Raw genomic sequence first — 15,227 nt, forward strand, 5'->3', positions numbered from 1 at the left:
CAAAATACACAACAATGACTTAATTATTTTACTTCAAAAATTACCCTCCAAAGACAGAGGTTTTGCAAGAGTGTGGAATGCTTATATACTGTCTGGCTCTGTATCTCACTGTGCTGTGTGGGAATCCATAACAGGCTCATTAGTGTATATTCCTTGATATTTCATTAATTAGCTGCCTGAGGTTTAGTTAAGGTTTATGTTTGTTTGAATATCTTGCTTTGTGTAAGAAGAAAACTCTGCTTTTAATTTGCAATTTCCCTTTTCATTTCATTTTTGTCCTTCTCATGCTTGCAGTCTTCATGTGCTGACTTCCACCTTTACTTTACTTTATTGTCGCCAAACAATTGATACTAGAGCGTACAGTCATCACAGTGATATTTTATTCTGCGCTTCGTGCTCCCTGGATTACAAGTCGATAGTAAATATTAAAAATTTAAATTATAAATCATAAATAGAAAGTAAAGGGAAAGTAAGGTAAACCTTGGCAAAATTCTAGAGTTGCTAGCATCCCTTGAATACTAAACCCAAGTAGCATTTCTTCATGCAAGTCTATTTGCTTCTTTCAGCTATTTGTGAGGGCTCTGTGTATTTTGTTTTATTAGTCATTCATGGCAAGACAAGAATCTTCTGCCTATCCCTACTCAAACTTGAGAAGATGATGGTGAGCTAGGCCTGACTGTAGTTTGAGTGAGGCGGTCCGTCTGTCAGGGTCAACCATGGATGTTGTGTCCTGACTATCTAGATATGCAAGCCTGGGCAATACGATATTGAGAGCAAGCTATTGCCCATGCAGCAAGCTTCCCCCTCTCCACGCATCTCATGAACCCAAAGGAACGGCAGAGGCCGATACGGTTTGGTATCAGCCGTATCACGAGGTTGCCAGTCAGCATTGAACTCAAGATAAGACTGTCTTAGGGACTCCAGCTCTGGATTTTGCCTTCTGGGTTTACTCCCAAAGCATTTCCCATGAGTGGGTATAGTCGCAGGACAGCAGAGGTTTGAGACGAAATTTTTCCTTCTGCTGGATGAGCTACCAACCATGACTGACGAGCCCCGTCTACCTGGTTTATGGCACCAGTAATGTGCCTTTGCTCCTTCTCCTGTCAGTAGAAACTGTTCCGCAGGGCTTAGTAGCTAAGCCATACGTGAAGGCCAGGAGCTGAACTTGGTTGTTAGAGGGTATTTGAGGCATACGCCATTGGGAACATTTAATAGGTAGTGGGAGCTTGTCCCTGTAATATATGAATCTATTTCTTTTAGAGCAATGACACCCCTCCCCTTAGCACTACATATTGATCTGTCATCTGTGCATGCGCTGTTTGTGCAGGCACATTGCTGTCTCTCTCACACTTGCTGCACTGTGAATACAGCAGTTAAAACCATCCCCTGCATGTGTGCTTTTATTTAATTGCTATGTAGTTGTGTACAGACACAACAAATTGGTGACTAGTATGAACCTGAATGTCAGATAACTGCACTGAAAGTTATGGGACAAAACAGTGAGGGTTAAAGTGCAAGAGAAAGCAGAAGGATGCGTGAGTAATAGTGAAAAATGCGCTGAATTTAAACTGGAAATAACGGGGTGATGGCTTCAGTCGGGAAAGTTGACAAATTTGATAGCACTGGGAGTTGTATGTTGAGAGGGTTGAACTGTATTGTAATGCAAACTATCTGGAGGAGCAAAAGAAAGCCCCTACACATCTTAGCGTAATGGGCCCAAGAACAAACAGCCTGTTTGTGACTTAGTAACTGCTGCAAAGTCAGCAAGCAGGACATTTGATGAAATTGTTACAATTTTACAAAATCACTTGAGCCCTAAACCGCTGGTTATAGCTGAGAGGTTTAAATTTTACAAAAAGGACCAGTCAAAAAATGAAAGCATTTCTGAATAGATTACAGAATTCTGTCAGCTTTCCCAGTACTGTGACTTTAAAGATGGACTTAATGATGCATTAAGGGACAGGCTTGTATGTGGCATGCATAGTCAAAGCACTCAAAAGTGGCTACTATCTGAAAGAGACCTAACCTTAGAATGGGCATTGACCATTGCAATATTGCTAGAGACTGCAGTAGAGGATGTAGTAGAACTACAGAAAAGGAAGTTAGAATGTGAAATGCACAAAATGCCCCTGGATGCAAAAAGCCAAAAATTTATTTATGTGGCAAATGCTCCTATGATGCAAATGACTGTTGGTTCAAAGAAAAAGTCTGCAGAAAATGTCACAGAGAGAATGTGCAAGGCAGACAAAAAGCACAACTGAGTGAAAATTCTCCAACAAAAAACTAAGCAAATGCATATAGAGTTACCAAATGTAAAACAGAATCGGACAACATTGAGTCTGACAAAGATGAACTGTCATGCATAGAACTGAACAGTATAAGGATAGAAGAAGATCACAAAATCATCTGGGTCACATAGATGTGTCTGGTGTAAAACTGCCCATAATTCCAGAAGCTGACTACAACAGACTGTTTTCTGAGATACCATTAGAGAAGACCTCAGTGATGTTAAGGAGTTACACAGGTGAAGAAGTGTCTGCCAGAGGCAAATTGAAAGTAAATGTGACCTATGGAGGCCAAATACAACAGTTAAAGCTTCATGTATTGAAAAGTGGAGGGTCAGCACTTCTCGGATGTGAATGGTTGAGAAAAATCCAACTAGATTGGCACTCAATTAAAGCTCTCAGTGTGACATCAACAGGCAACAGCAGCCCAAATGGTAGCTCTAACCAGAGACTAGCACAGCTGCTTAATGCTAATGAGAAGCGGGTTGGTCAACTCAAAAGGCATGAAGGCCAGAATTGAATTGGATGAAACAGCAACACCAAAATTCCATAAAGCACGTCCAGTGCCTTACCCACTATGTCCTTAAGTGGATGCTGAAGTGTAGAGCTTAGAGGCGTCTGGAATTTTCTCAGGGTTGAATAAAGCGACTGGTCCATGCCCATTGTCCCGATGATCAAGAAAGAGAAGGCTAGAGCCGTATGCATATGTGGTGATTTTAAGGTGAGCATCAACCTGGTGTTGCATACTGTGCAGTATCCCCTGCCATGAATAGAAGACATTTTCCCATCTTTGGTAGGCGGAGAGAGATTTTCAAAGATTGACTTGTCACAAGCTTTTCAGCAAATGGAGATTAAGGAGTCAAGCAGGAAGTTCCTCCCAGTCAACACTCACAAGGGACTGTTCCAGTATAATCGTCTTATCTTCGGCATCGCATCAGCTCCAGCAATTAGGCAAAGAGCAGTGGACCAGATGCTACAAGATAACTCATGAACACAATGTTACCTTGATGACATCATCGTGACTGGCAAAAATGATGAAGAGCACCTCCAGAACCTTGGTAAAGTGCTTACCAGGCTGAGTGAGCATAGTCCGTGTGCAAAGAGAGAGAAGTGTGAATTTTTCAAGAATGAAATCTCATATTGTGGGCATGTCATTGACAGGCATAGCTTACATAAGTCGCAAGAGAAGACTGAAGCAGTGCTACAGGCACTCAAGCTGTCACAACTCAGGTCATACGTGGGTCTTGTAAACTACTATCACTGGTTTCTCCCAAACATTGCTACAGTGCTGCACCCATTGAACACACTGTTACAGACTGGAACAAAGTAGGAGTGGTCAGAAGGATGCGAAAAAGCATTCAAGGAAACAAAGAGATTAATAACATCCGATGAACTGCTCACCCACTATGACCCATCCCTGCCCAACAAACTGGTGTGCAATGCATCCCCTTATGGCATTGGAGCCATTTTGTCACACATTATGAAAGATGGATCTGAATCCCCAATTGCATCTGCCTCAAGATCACTGATGAGCACAGAATGCAACTACGTACAGATTAACCAAGAGGCACTTAGTCTAGTGTGGGGAATAAAGAAATTTCACCACTACCCTACAGAGAAAGGTTTACTTTAGTGACAGATCACCAGCTCCTTGTGTCCATTTTCAATCTCAGGAAGGGAACCCCAGTGATGACTGCTATCCGGTTATAACGTTGGGCACTATCCTGGGAGCCTACTCTTATGACATAGAATCCAAGAGTACCAAACAAAACAGCAACACTGAGTTGTCACATCTTCCATAATTGGCAACTGAAGAAGAAAAGTCTTCATACTGTGACCCAGCAGTAGTGTCCAACACTGCATTGGTTGTCCAGTTGCCGGTAACAAATTCCAAAATACAAAGATAAATGAGGAGTGACCTGAAATTGTCAAAAGTCTATGAAATCACCATGCAAGGTTGGCCAGCTCATGGTAACCCTATTTCCAGATCTCTGAGCGAGGTGAGACCAACTGTCGCTATGTCAAAGAACACTAATGTGTGGATACCTTGTGGTTCCCTCTAAACTGTGCACTAGAGTGTTAAAAAAATCTGCATGGAGGAAACCTGGGTACAGTCAAGATGAAGAGTCTCACCCGGATCTAGGTGTGATGCTTAGGGATAGACAAACAGATTGAAGTCTTGGCCAAAAGCAGTTCAGGATGCCAAAAAGTTCAAAATGCATCCTTACAGGCACTTTTACACCCAAGGGAGTGACCGTTGTCACCGTGACAGAGTATGTATTGACTTTGCTGGGCATTCATGGACTCCATGTTTCTGATTGCTGTTTCAAAATGGCCGGAGTTTATGCCAATTAAGTCAACCACCTTAGCGAAGACTAACTCCATTCTGAGGACTACCTTTGCCAGAAGTGACTCACCAGACCAAATTGTGAGTGACAACGGACCACAATACATGTCAGAAGAATTCCGACTGTTCATGAAGAAAAAATGGCATCAGACATTTCAAGTTGACTCCTCACTACCCAGCAATGAATGGGTTAGCTGAAAGGTTTATCCAGACCTTCACGAAGTCCATTAAGTGATGGACAAGGAGGACATTTCTCTACAGCACAAGGTGGACAACTTCCTTTTTGTGTATTGGAACTCTGATGACAAATCAAGCACTTGCAATGCTGTTCATGAGCAGGAATATGCGATCTCATGTAGACCTCCTGAAAGCAAACCTGCAGAGGGAAATGCTGAATAAATAATTAATCCAGTTGCCAAGCGAAGCAGCAAGGAGATTCGAGATTGGACAGGAAGTCCAAGTGCGTTATCACCGAGCACACAGGTGGGCACCTGGTAGGATAGCTACAAGAACTGAACCACTGACATACACAGTGAATGTCGGAGATCAGACATGGGGTCATCATGTGGACCAGATACTGGATGCTCAACTGAAGAGCACACCTGAGTTGATTGCATCCAACAAGACGGACACATTGCAGTCATCGTAACACCAGAAACTGAGAACGTTGTCTTAGACAGGACACCTACCAAACTGATGCCACTCCACAGCTCCTGAGGCGCTATCCTGAAAGGAGCAGAGTGCCACCAGAAAGACTGAACCTTTAGAACTGTGAAGTTAGTTATGGACTGTTATTTTGAAAGCATGTTTATTAGGAATAGGGGTTTATGAAAGGGAAATTGAGTATTTTTATATATATATACAATTTTGTGGTGCATTAATCTAAAGGGGCAGGGAGTGTAATGTATGGATCTATTTCTTTTAGAGCAATGAGCCCCCCTGCCCCTTAGCACTACGTATTGATCCATTGTCTGCACATGTGCATTGCTCTGTCTCTCTCGTTGCAATGTTAATAAACTAGTTAAAGCCGTCTCCTGCGTGTGTGCTTTTATTTAACATATACATGTAGTTGTGCACTAACACAACAGTACCCATTACCACCCCTGGCTATAACAACCTTAAGACTGTAATTTACATACTACCAAAGACATGTGAAGATAGCACTTGATGTATTGAGTGCGATGATTAACAACAAGAAACAACCTATCTATCCTGACGCCATTCACATCCTTGCCAGGAACTTCAGTCAGGCTAGCTTAAGAACTCTCTGCTTAACTGCCACCAGCACATCACCTGCAGTACTAGACACCCCAACATCCTTCCAGGTGAGGCGACACTTCACCTGTGAGTTGGCTGGTGTGATAAACTGCGTCCGGTGCTCCTGGTGCGGCCTTCTGTATATTCGCGAGACCTGACACAGGCTGGGAGACCGTTTCGCTAAATACCTACGCTCTGTCTGCCAGAGAAAGCAGGATCTCCCAGTGGCCACACATTTTAATTCTATGTCCTATTCCCATTCTGATATGTCTATCCACGACCTCCTTTACTGTCAAGATGAAGCCACACTCAGGTTGGAGGAACAACATCTGATGTTCCGTCTGGGTAGCCTTCAATGTGATGGCATGAACATTGACTTCTCTAACTTCTGTTAATGCCCCTCCTCCCCTTTGTACCCCATCCCTTATTTATTTATTTCCCCTTTTTTTTCTCTCTCTCTCTTTTTTCTCCCTTTGTCCCTCTCACTATAACTCCTTGCCTGCTCTCCATCCTCTGGGCTCCCCTCCCCCTTTCTTTCTCCCTAGGCTTCCCGTCCCCTGGTCCTCTCCCTTCTCCCAGACTTTTATCCCTTTTGCCAATCAACTGTCCAGCTCTTAGCTCCATCCATCCCTCTCCTGTCTTCTCCTATCATTTCGGATCTCCCCCTCCCACTTTCAAATCTCTTACTATCTCTTCTTTCAGTTAGTCCTGACGAAAGGTCTTGGCCCAAAACTTTGACTGTGCTTCTTCCTATAGATGCTGCCTGGCTTGCTGCGTTCACCAGCATTTTTTGTGTATGATACTTGACCACTGCTACTTTACCATCAAGAATGCCTACTGTTCCATCCTTTGACTGCATTTTGGGAAATCTGACTATCTGACCTCTGACCTATATATAGGCAGAGACTGAAGAACAAGGTACCAGAGGTAAAGACAGCAAAGAAATGGTCACTGGAGGCAAAGGAGCAGCTATGGGACTGTTTCAGATTGGTGGACTGGGCCACGTTCAAGCATTCATCAGAGGACCTGAATGAATACACTATGGTTGTCACGGACACACATGGATGAGTGTCTCCCCACAGGATCATTCAGAGTATTCCCCATAAATATACTTCTGATGAAATTTGCTGAGGGTTAGATTGGTGGTATTTAGGACTTGCAATCCAAGAAAGTACAAGAGGTCCAGGTATGAACTCCAGAAGGTCATCTCACATGCAATGTGGCAATTTCAAACTGCGTCTGGATCTCAGAGGGATAATCAACATCCGTGGCAGGGCTTGAATGCCTTCGTCTCCTATAAAGCAAAACCAAGCAACATAAATGGCATTGAGGTTTTGCTCCTAGATGAGCTTGGTGTCTTTTATGCTTGATTTGACTGACAGGAGATGGAGGCACTTCCATGAACCCCAACAGCCTCTGACGGCCCTTTGATCTCAGTCTCTGAAGTCAACTTAAGAGCATTCTTCAAGAGGGTGAATCCACATCTGACCCAGAGAGGTTGCCTAGCCAAGTACTGAAAAGCTGTGCTAACCAACTGCCTAAAATGGTTATGAACATCTTGAACCTTCCGCTTCAGCAATCGAAAGTACCCACCTGCTTCAAGCTGGCATCAGTTATACCAGTGCACAAGGAGAATGTGGTAACCTGCCTCAATATCTATTATCCAGTAGCACTTGCATCTACTATGATGAAGTGTTTTGGGAAGTCATAAAGCACAGCAACTCCTGCCTGAGGAATGACCTGGATCCACTCCAGTTAACCAACCGTCACAACAGGTTAACAGCAGATGCCATTTCATTGAGTCTTCACTCAGCTCTGGAACACTAGGAGAAAGAATATGCATACATCAGGATGCTCTTCAATGACTACAGCTTTGCATCCAACATTATCTTCCTCTCAACTCATCACTATGCATCAGACCCTGGCCTTGATACTTCCCTGTGCTATTGGATATTTGATTCCCTTACTGGCAGACCCTGGTTTGTCTGAATCAGAATCTCCTCCACACTTGCCATCAGCACAGATGCCCCACAAGGCCGTGTGGTTAGTTCCCTGCTCTACTCACTTCATACCTATGATTGTGTGCTAAGTACAACTCTGATGCTATATTTAAGTTTCCTGGCGTCACCACTGTTGTTGGGCAAGTCAAAGGTGGTGATAAATTGGCATATAGGAGGGAGAATGAAAATCTGGCTGAGTGGTGCCACAACAACCTTTCACTTTTGTCAGCAAAACCAGCGGTCCCCAACTACCGGGCCGCAAAGCATGTGCTACCGGGCCGTGAGGAAACGATATGATTTGGCGATAGGAGTCAGCTGCACCTTTCCTCATTCCCTGTCACGCACTGTTGAGCTTGAACGCACGCGAGCTCATTACCCGCGCATCATCCATGTCAGTGCGGGAAGGAGATCAACTCCTCGAGCTTGCAAATGACGGCGGGCTGGAAAGTATGTTTGACATAATATCTCTGCTGGCATTCTGGATCAAAGTCAATTTTGAATATCCTGAGATAGCCACGAAAGCACTGAAAACATTGCTTCCATTTCCAACGTATCTGCAATGAATGCAACGAAAACTAAATTGCGGAATAGACTGGACATAAGGAACCCCGTTCGAGTATCGCTGTCTCCCATCACCCCTCGATGGGACCGTCTTGTTGCAGGAAAACAAGCCCAGGGCTCCCACTGATTCAGCGATATTGGTCTGTTGCAATGATTTTATATGTTCATACGGGGAAAATATTGCTGTGTGTTTAATTTCCAAACGTTACTTAAAATGTTACGACTCTATTGACTTACTTATATAACCATAGAACAATTACAGCACGGAAACAGGCAATCTCTGCCCTTCTAGTCTGTGCCGAATGCTACTCTCACCTAGTCCCACCGACCTGCACTCAGCCCATAACTCTCCATTCCTTTCCTGTCCATATACCTATCCAATTTTTCTTTAAATGATAATATTGAACCTGCCTCAACCACTTCTAATGGAAGTTCGTTCAACTCTTACTTCAAGCTCCCCTGTCCTCCCCTGATAATTGACTTATCACTATATCATGCGAGGAAAATATGTGCTGTGTGTTTAATATTAAATTCATTAGATAAACCCTTTTAGAAACGAAATTGAGTGTATTAGCAATTTATTACCTATATTCCGGTAGTGATTAACACCCCCCCCCCCGCCCCCCGACAGAATTGCCAAAAACGATTTGTAGAGAAAATTCAACATGTTACATGTACGGGCATGCGCACTGGTGACCGCGCATGGCCTCATGGTCATTGTAGTCTTTCTCAGGGTAAACCCAAGGTACTTGACTGCTACTCTTGTCCGTCGGCAGCCCTACCCCCCCCCCCCCCCCGGGTTGGCCGGTCTGCAAGAATATTGTCAATATTAAACTGGTCTGCAGTGCAAAAAAAGGTTGGGGACGCCTGAGCAAAACCAAGGAGCTAATTATCCACTGCTGGGGAAGAAACCGGAGATGTGAGGCAGTCCTCATTAAGGAATTGGAAGTGGAGAATGTCAATAACTTTAAGGTCTTTGGTGTTAACATAATAGAGGATCTGTCCTCGGACCAGCTATTAAGTGTCATCACAAAAAAGGTATGACAGTGCATCCACTTTCTGTGTATCTACTAAGTTTGCATGGATTTGGCATATCACCAAAAACTTCTTTAAAATTAATTTTTTTATGCATTTCTGCAATACAGCAACAAAAAAAACCATTAATGAAATGGAGATTTATACAGTGTGAAACAAACATGTCCAATATATATAATTCATAACAATAAGGAAAAAGCACCCAAAATAAATTCATGTAAAATTAGTGTCCTCCCCATCCTCCTACTATAAAACCCCAGGCCAACCATTTCTATGTATAAAAGAAAACTTAATTGGAGCATTCAACCCCACAGAGCTGTAAGTAAGTAAATAAATATACATATATGTATGTGTGTGTATGTATGTGTGTGTGTATGTGTATATATATATATATATATACATACACACATAATGCCGCCTACCAAAACTATAATATAATTCACAATAAAAAACCGTAAAACTTACAGGGAAAAAAAGCTGAAAAGTAAGGGATTGTAGTACAAAAAAAAGGATAAACTTAATCTGAAGAGGAGTTAAAAGTATTCAAGAAAAGGTCCCCACACCTTATGAAACTTTATGTCCAAATTAAGAAGTGAATGATGAATCTTTTCAAGGTCTAAGCAGGACATAACATCATTAAGCCATTGAGCATGAGTGGGCAGGGCAGCATATCTCCACCTAAGAAGAGCTAACCATCTAGCCAAGAGAGAGGCAAAAGATAATGTTCGACGCTTAGTTGGACTGGAGTACATATCTGCTTCACCCAAGGTGCAAAAAGAGCAATCAGAGGGTTAGGTTCTAAGTGGCAATTAATAATATGGGATTTTTCTTAATTTCAAAATATACTTTATTCAAAAATAAAATTATATACAATAAACCATTCAATGACTCTCAATCCTTCACAGATGTTTCCATTATAGGCTTTACATTTCCACACTTTTAGCCACCCACGTGGCTCTCTGTTGTTTACTCTTTCCACACCATTGATGAGGGGCATATTCCCCGCCCCCGACCCCTCCCGGTCCCGCGGGAGAAGAACCCTAAACAGTGGTCCTTCCCCACCGGGCCCTTGCGGTGGCTGCACCAAGTTTCAGTTCGTCCCTCAGCACATACTCCTGCAGCCGAGAATGTGCCAGTCGGCAGCATTCTCCCACGGACATTTCCATGTGCTGGTAGATCGTCAAATTTCGGGCAGGCCAAAGAGCGTCTTTCACCGAGTTGATTATCTGCCAGCAGCACCGGATGTTGGTCTCCGTGTGCATCCCTGGGAACAGCCCATAGATCAGAGAGTCCTCTGTTATGCAGCTGCTGGGGATGAAACATGACACTAGCCCGTCCATCCTCCTCCACACTCTCTCCGCGAACTGACAATGTGCAAAGAGGTGCGTCACAGACTCCTCCTCACTGCAGTCCTCCCTTGGGCAGCGGGGTGTGGAGACGATGTTCCGGGCGTACAGGAGGGATCTGACTGGGAGGGCCCCTCTCACTGTCAGCCAGGTGAGGTCCTGGTGCCTGTTGGTGAGGTCTGATGATGAGGCATTTTGCCAGATGAACTGGACGGTCTGCTCAGGGAACCACCCCCCTATGTCCATCACATCCTTCTCCTGCAGTGCCTGCAGGACATTACATGCCGACCACTGTCTGATGGCCCTGTGGTCAAAGGCATTCTCCTGGAAGAACTTTTTTATGAAGGACAGGTATGGCAGCAATGACCAGCTGACTGGGGCATTGTGCGGGAGTGGGGTCAGACCCATCCTTTGTAGCCAGGCCGACAGGTAGAACCTGGGCACATAGTGGTACTTGGTGCCCACATACCTGGGTTCTACACACAGCCTGATGCAGCCACATACGAAGCTGACCATCAGGGTGAGGACGACATTGGGGACGTACTTGCCCCCATTGTCCAGGGACTTGTGCATGATGGCCCATCTGACCCGCTCCATCTTGGATCCCCAGACGAATCTGAAGACAGCCCAGGTGATTTCTGAGCTGTAGGAGCAGGGACGGGCCACACCTGTGCCAAGTACAGCAGCCCTGAGAGCACCTCACACCTGATGACCAGGTTCTTGCCCATTATTGATAGGGAGCGCCCTCCCCACAGTCCCAGTTTCTGTTTTACCTTGGCAGTCCGCTCCTGCCAGTTCTTATTGCACGCCTTGGTCCCTCTGAACCAGATCCCTAACACCTTCACGTGATCGGACCTGATGGTGAAGGGGACACTGGATCGGTCGGGCCAGTTGCCGAAAAGCATGGCTTTGCTCTTCGTGCAGTTGACCCTGGCCGCTGATGCCAACTCAAACTGTTCGCAGATGCTAACCAGCCTGCGAACTGACCTTGGATCAGAGCAGAAGATGGTGACATCGTCCATGTACAGGGAGGTTTTCACTAGGGTTCCTCCACTGCCTGGCAGAGTCACCCCTCTTATGCCCTCATCCCTCCTGATGGCTTCGGCAAAGAGTTCAATGCAGCACATGAACAAGACGGGAGAGAGGGCAGCCCTGCCTGACTTCAGACCTGATAGGGAAGCTATCTGTTTCCCACCCGTTGACCTGGACTGTGTCCAGATATCTGTGTAGAGCAGTCTGATCCAATTCTGGATTCCCTCCCCAAATTCCATTTTGGAGAGCACGTCCGCCATGTACGTGTGCAATATCCTGTCGAAGGCTTTCTCCTGGTCCAAGCTAACCAGGCAGGCGTTCACCCCGCTGTCCTGCATGTAGACGATGGTGTCTCTCAGCAGCGCGAGGCTGTCCGAGATCTTCCTGCCCAGTACAGCACTGGTTTGGTCCGAGTGGATCACCTGTCCCAGAGCAGACTTGACCCTGTTGGCGATAGCCTTGGACAGGATCTTGTAATCCACATTCAGGAGAGAGATGGGCCTCCAATTCCTAATGTCCTCCCTTTCCCCCTTCTGCTTGTAGATGAGGGTGATTTTGCCCTTCCTCATGGACTCTGACATGCTGCCAGTCAGAAGCATAGCGTTGTACACTTCCAGCAGGTCAGAGCCCATCCAGTTCCACAAAGCCGAATACAACTCAGCCGGTAAGCTGTCGCTTCCGGGAGTCTTACTGGACTCAAAGGAACAGATGGAGCCTGTCAGCTCGTCCAGGGTCAGTGGCTGATCCAGACTCTCCTGCTTGCTGTCGTCTAAGACCTGCGTGATAGACGACAGGAAGTTGTGGGAGGCTGTGGGTTCTGTAGCCTTTTCGTCGAACAGGCTGGCATAGAAGGACCTGCAGATCCTTAATATGTCTGTCTGCGAGGAGGCGACTGAGTTGTCCTCTTCCTTAAGGATGTGGATCACAGAGCTTCCCTTGTACACCTTCTGGAAGAAGAAACGTGAGCACGTCTCATCCTGCTCCACGGTTTGGACCCTTGATCGGAAGATGAGCTTGGAGGATTCAGCGGCAAGGTGCTGGGCTTGCCGGCCCTTCACCTCTCGCAATTCCTCCCTGACATCCACCCCCTTTGACTGCAGAAGGAGAAGTTGCTGCAACTCTGTCTGGAGTTTACGCAGTTCCCTCTGCTCCTGCCTTGCTTTCTGGATACCCTTGCGAATGAAGAACCTCTTGATGTTCTCCTTGGTGGCTTCCCACCAGAGAACCAAAGAAGGCTTTCAAGGTTCTCCAACCTGTGTACTCCCTCTCTAGTTCCTCGATGTTATCAGCAGCTTTACGTTCAGTTCCCACGTCCCCCTGCCTGCCTTCCGGTCCTCCCGTAAGTGGCAGGTGGCTCGCAGAAGGCAGTGGTCAGAGAAGAACACTGGCATGACGTTGGTGGATCTGACCGTGAGGGACTCTGAGAGGAAGAGGAAGTCGATCCAGGAGCGAGCTGAGCCGTCCGATTGTGTCCAGGTGGCTTGTGGCTGTGCTCCACCTGTGGGAGTGCCAAAGGAGTCGTGCAGGTTGGCTATCTTCTCCGTTTCAATCAGGAGTCTGGAGGTGCTGTCCAGCCTGCCGTCGGCACTGCCGGATCGTCCAGCTGCATCAATGGTGCAGTTGAGGTCTCCGGCCAGAACAACCAGCTGGGATGTCACCAGCAGCTGTGGGCGCACAGGGGAGGCATACACGTTGATCAGCCAGAGCGGAGTGCCCCGGTACTTGACGTCTGCTACCAAGAGGCACTCCGCAACCACCACTTTAACTTGGGTGATTGAGAAGTTGCCTCCCCGTAGCAGAATCCCCAGGCTGGAAGCGCGACAATCTTTGCCCCCTGACCACACAGACAAACCCTGGGTCCACCTCCGGTAGTTATGGAGGTGTGGTAGTCCGCACTCCTGGAGAATGGTCATGTCGGTCTTTACAGTGTCCAAGTACTGGAGCATGCTGATGCATCGCCCAGTACTCTTCAAACTGCGCACATTCAAGCACGCCAATTTAAGGTCCGCCATCATTTAAAGTTCTTTATTACAGCTGCTCGCCGTCCTTACCTTCGCAGTCCTGAGCCTTCATGCCCACCGCCTTTGTGAAGTCCTTCACCTTCTGTGGGCTCAGGTACTGCAGGTAATCCTCCCCCAAGTGTGGCAGTTCTAGTTCTGAGCCTGAGAGGTTGTTGTTTCCCTGGGCTGCTTCCCCTTCAGGCTGCGAGGTGCCAGATGTGGCTCTGCTCCCAGATTCCCAGAGCTGGGGGTCTCTGCTGCTCTCCGCCTCTTGTACTTGGGGGATGGCCAGCAGACTTTCTCTGCTCTCTCTCCTCCTCTCCGCCTGTTTTGCCAGCCGCTTCCTCTGCTGGGCTGCTGGCCACCCCCAACTCCTTCCCCTTCTGAAGAGGACAGGTTCCCGGAGGTTGTGTGGTCCCTTGCCCTTTTCTTTAGTTTCTCCTGTTGCTCCGCCCTCTGTCGTTTGTGTGGTGCCTTTTGGGCTTTTTTGCATTTTTCCCCTCCGGCTCTCCCCTCCCCCATGGACTCCTCCCTGTCTTGTGGCTGGTCCTGGAGGGTCTGCAAGGGGGTGGCGGGCCTTGGGGTGCTTGCGCCTTCCTCCCTGGTGGCGTCTTCCGTTGTGCTGGGTGCCACCTCTGCGGAGGTGGCGGGTCCATCCAAACCTGCCGGGGCCCTTTCCATGCCAGCACCTCCCCTGGTCGCCTGTGCGTAGGTGCCAGCACGTCTCGGGCAGGCCCTGTACAGGTGGCCAGCCTGCCCGCAGAGGTTGCTGGACTTGGCCTGCGTGCAGTCCTTAGTCAGGTGGCCGTCTGCTTTACAGTTCTTGCACATCACTGCCCTGCACTGGGCTGCGACATGCCCTGTCTTGCAGTTACGACACACCACGCCTTGCCCCGCGTACACCATGAAGCCTCGGTTCCCTCCGATGGTGAAGACTGAGGGGGGGGGGTGGATGACGCAGCCATTGGAGTCCACCCTCAGCTTCACCTCGATCTGCCGCTTGCTGGTCCAGATCCCCAGGCCGTCCTTCACATCCAAAGGAGTTCCTACGCTCTCCACATACCGAGCGAGGAATGTAAGGACATCGACCACCGGTACGTATGGATTGAACATCTGGACCGTGACAATCCGTTCCTGCTGGGTGGCAGCAGCAAAGAGGGGCTGTGCTTTCAGCAGCGACAGCAGCACCTCTCTCCCCTTCTGTTGAACCTCCTGGTACAGCTCCTGCCACCCTGCAGCCTGCTGGAAGGTGACATCAAAGAAGCCAGCGAAATCCTGCAGGCAGTAGATGTCCTGCGGCGTAAATCCACAGCAGTCCATCAAGACCTTCCGGATGAAGGTCTCTCGGGTGAAGCCGGTGCCTT

The 15,227-nt window shown here is 47.2% G+C and overlaps 1 protein-coding gene across 4 annotated transcripts in view; it reads left to right on the forward strand.

Annotated features, from left to right (window-relative positions):
* aida (axin interactor, dorsalization associated) overlaps positions 1–15,227 on the forward strand; it is a 97,509-nt gene that overhangs the window by 4,650 nt on the left and 77,632 nt on the right. The gene's annotated exons all lie outside the window — the stretch shown is intronic.

Source organism: Mobula birostris, chromosome 2 (genome assembly GCF_030028105.1).
Source record: "Mobula birostris isolate sMobBir1 chromosome 2, sMobBir1.hap1, whole genome shotgun sequence".
NCBI lineage: Eukaryota > Metazoa > Chordata > Chondrichthyes > Myliobatiformes > Myliobatidae > Mobula > Mobula birostris.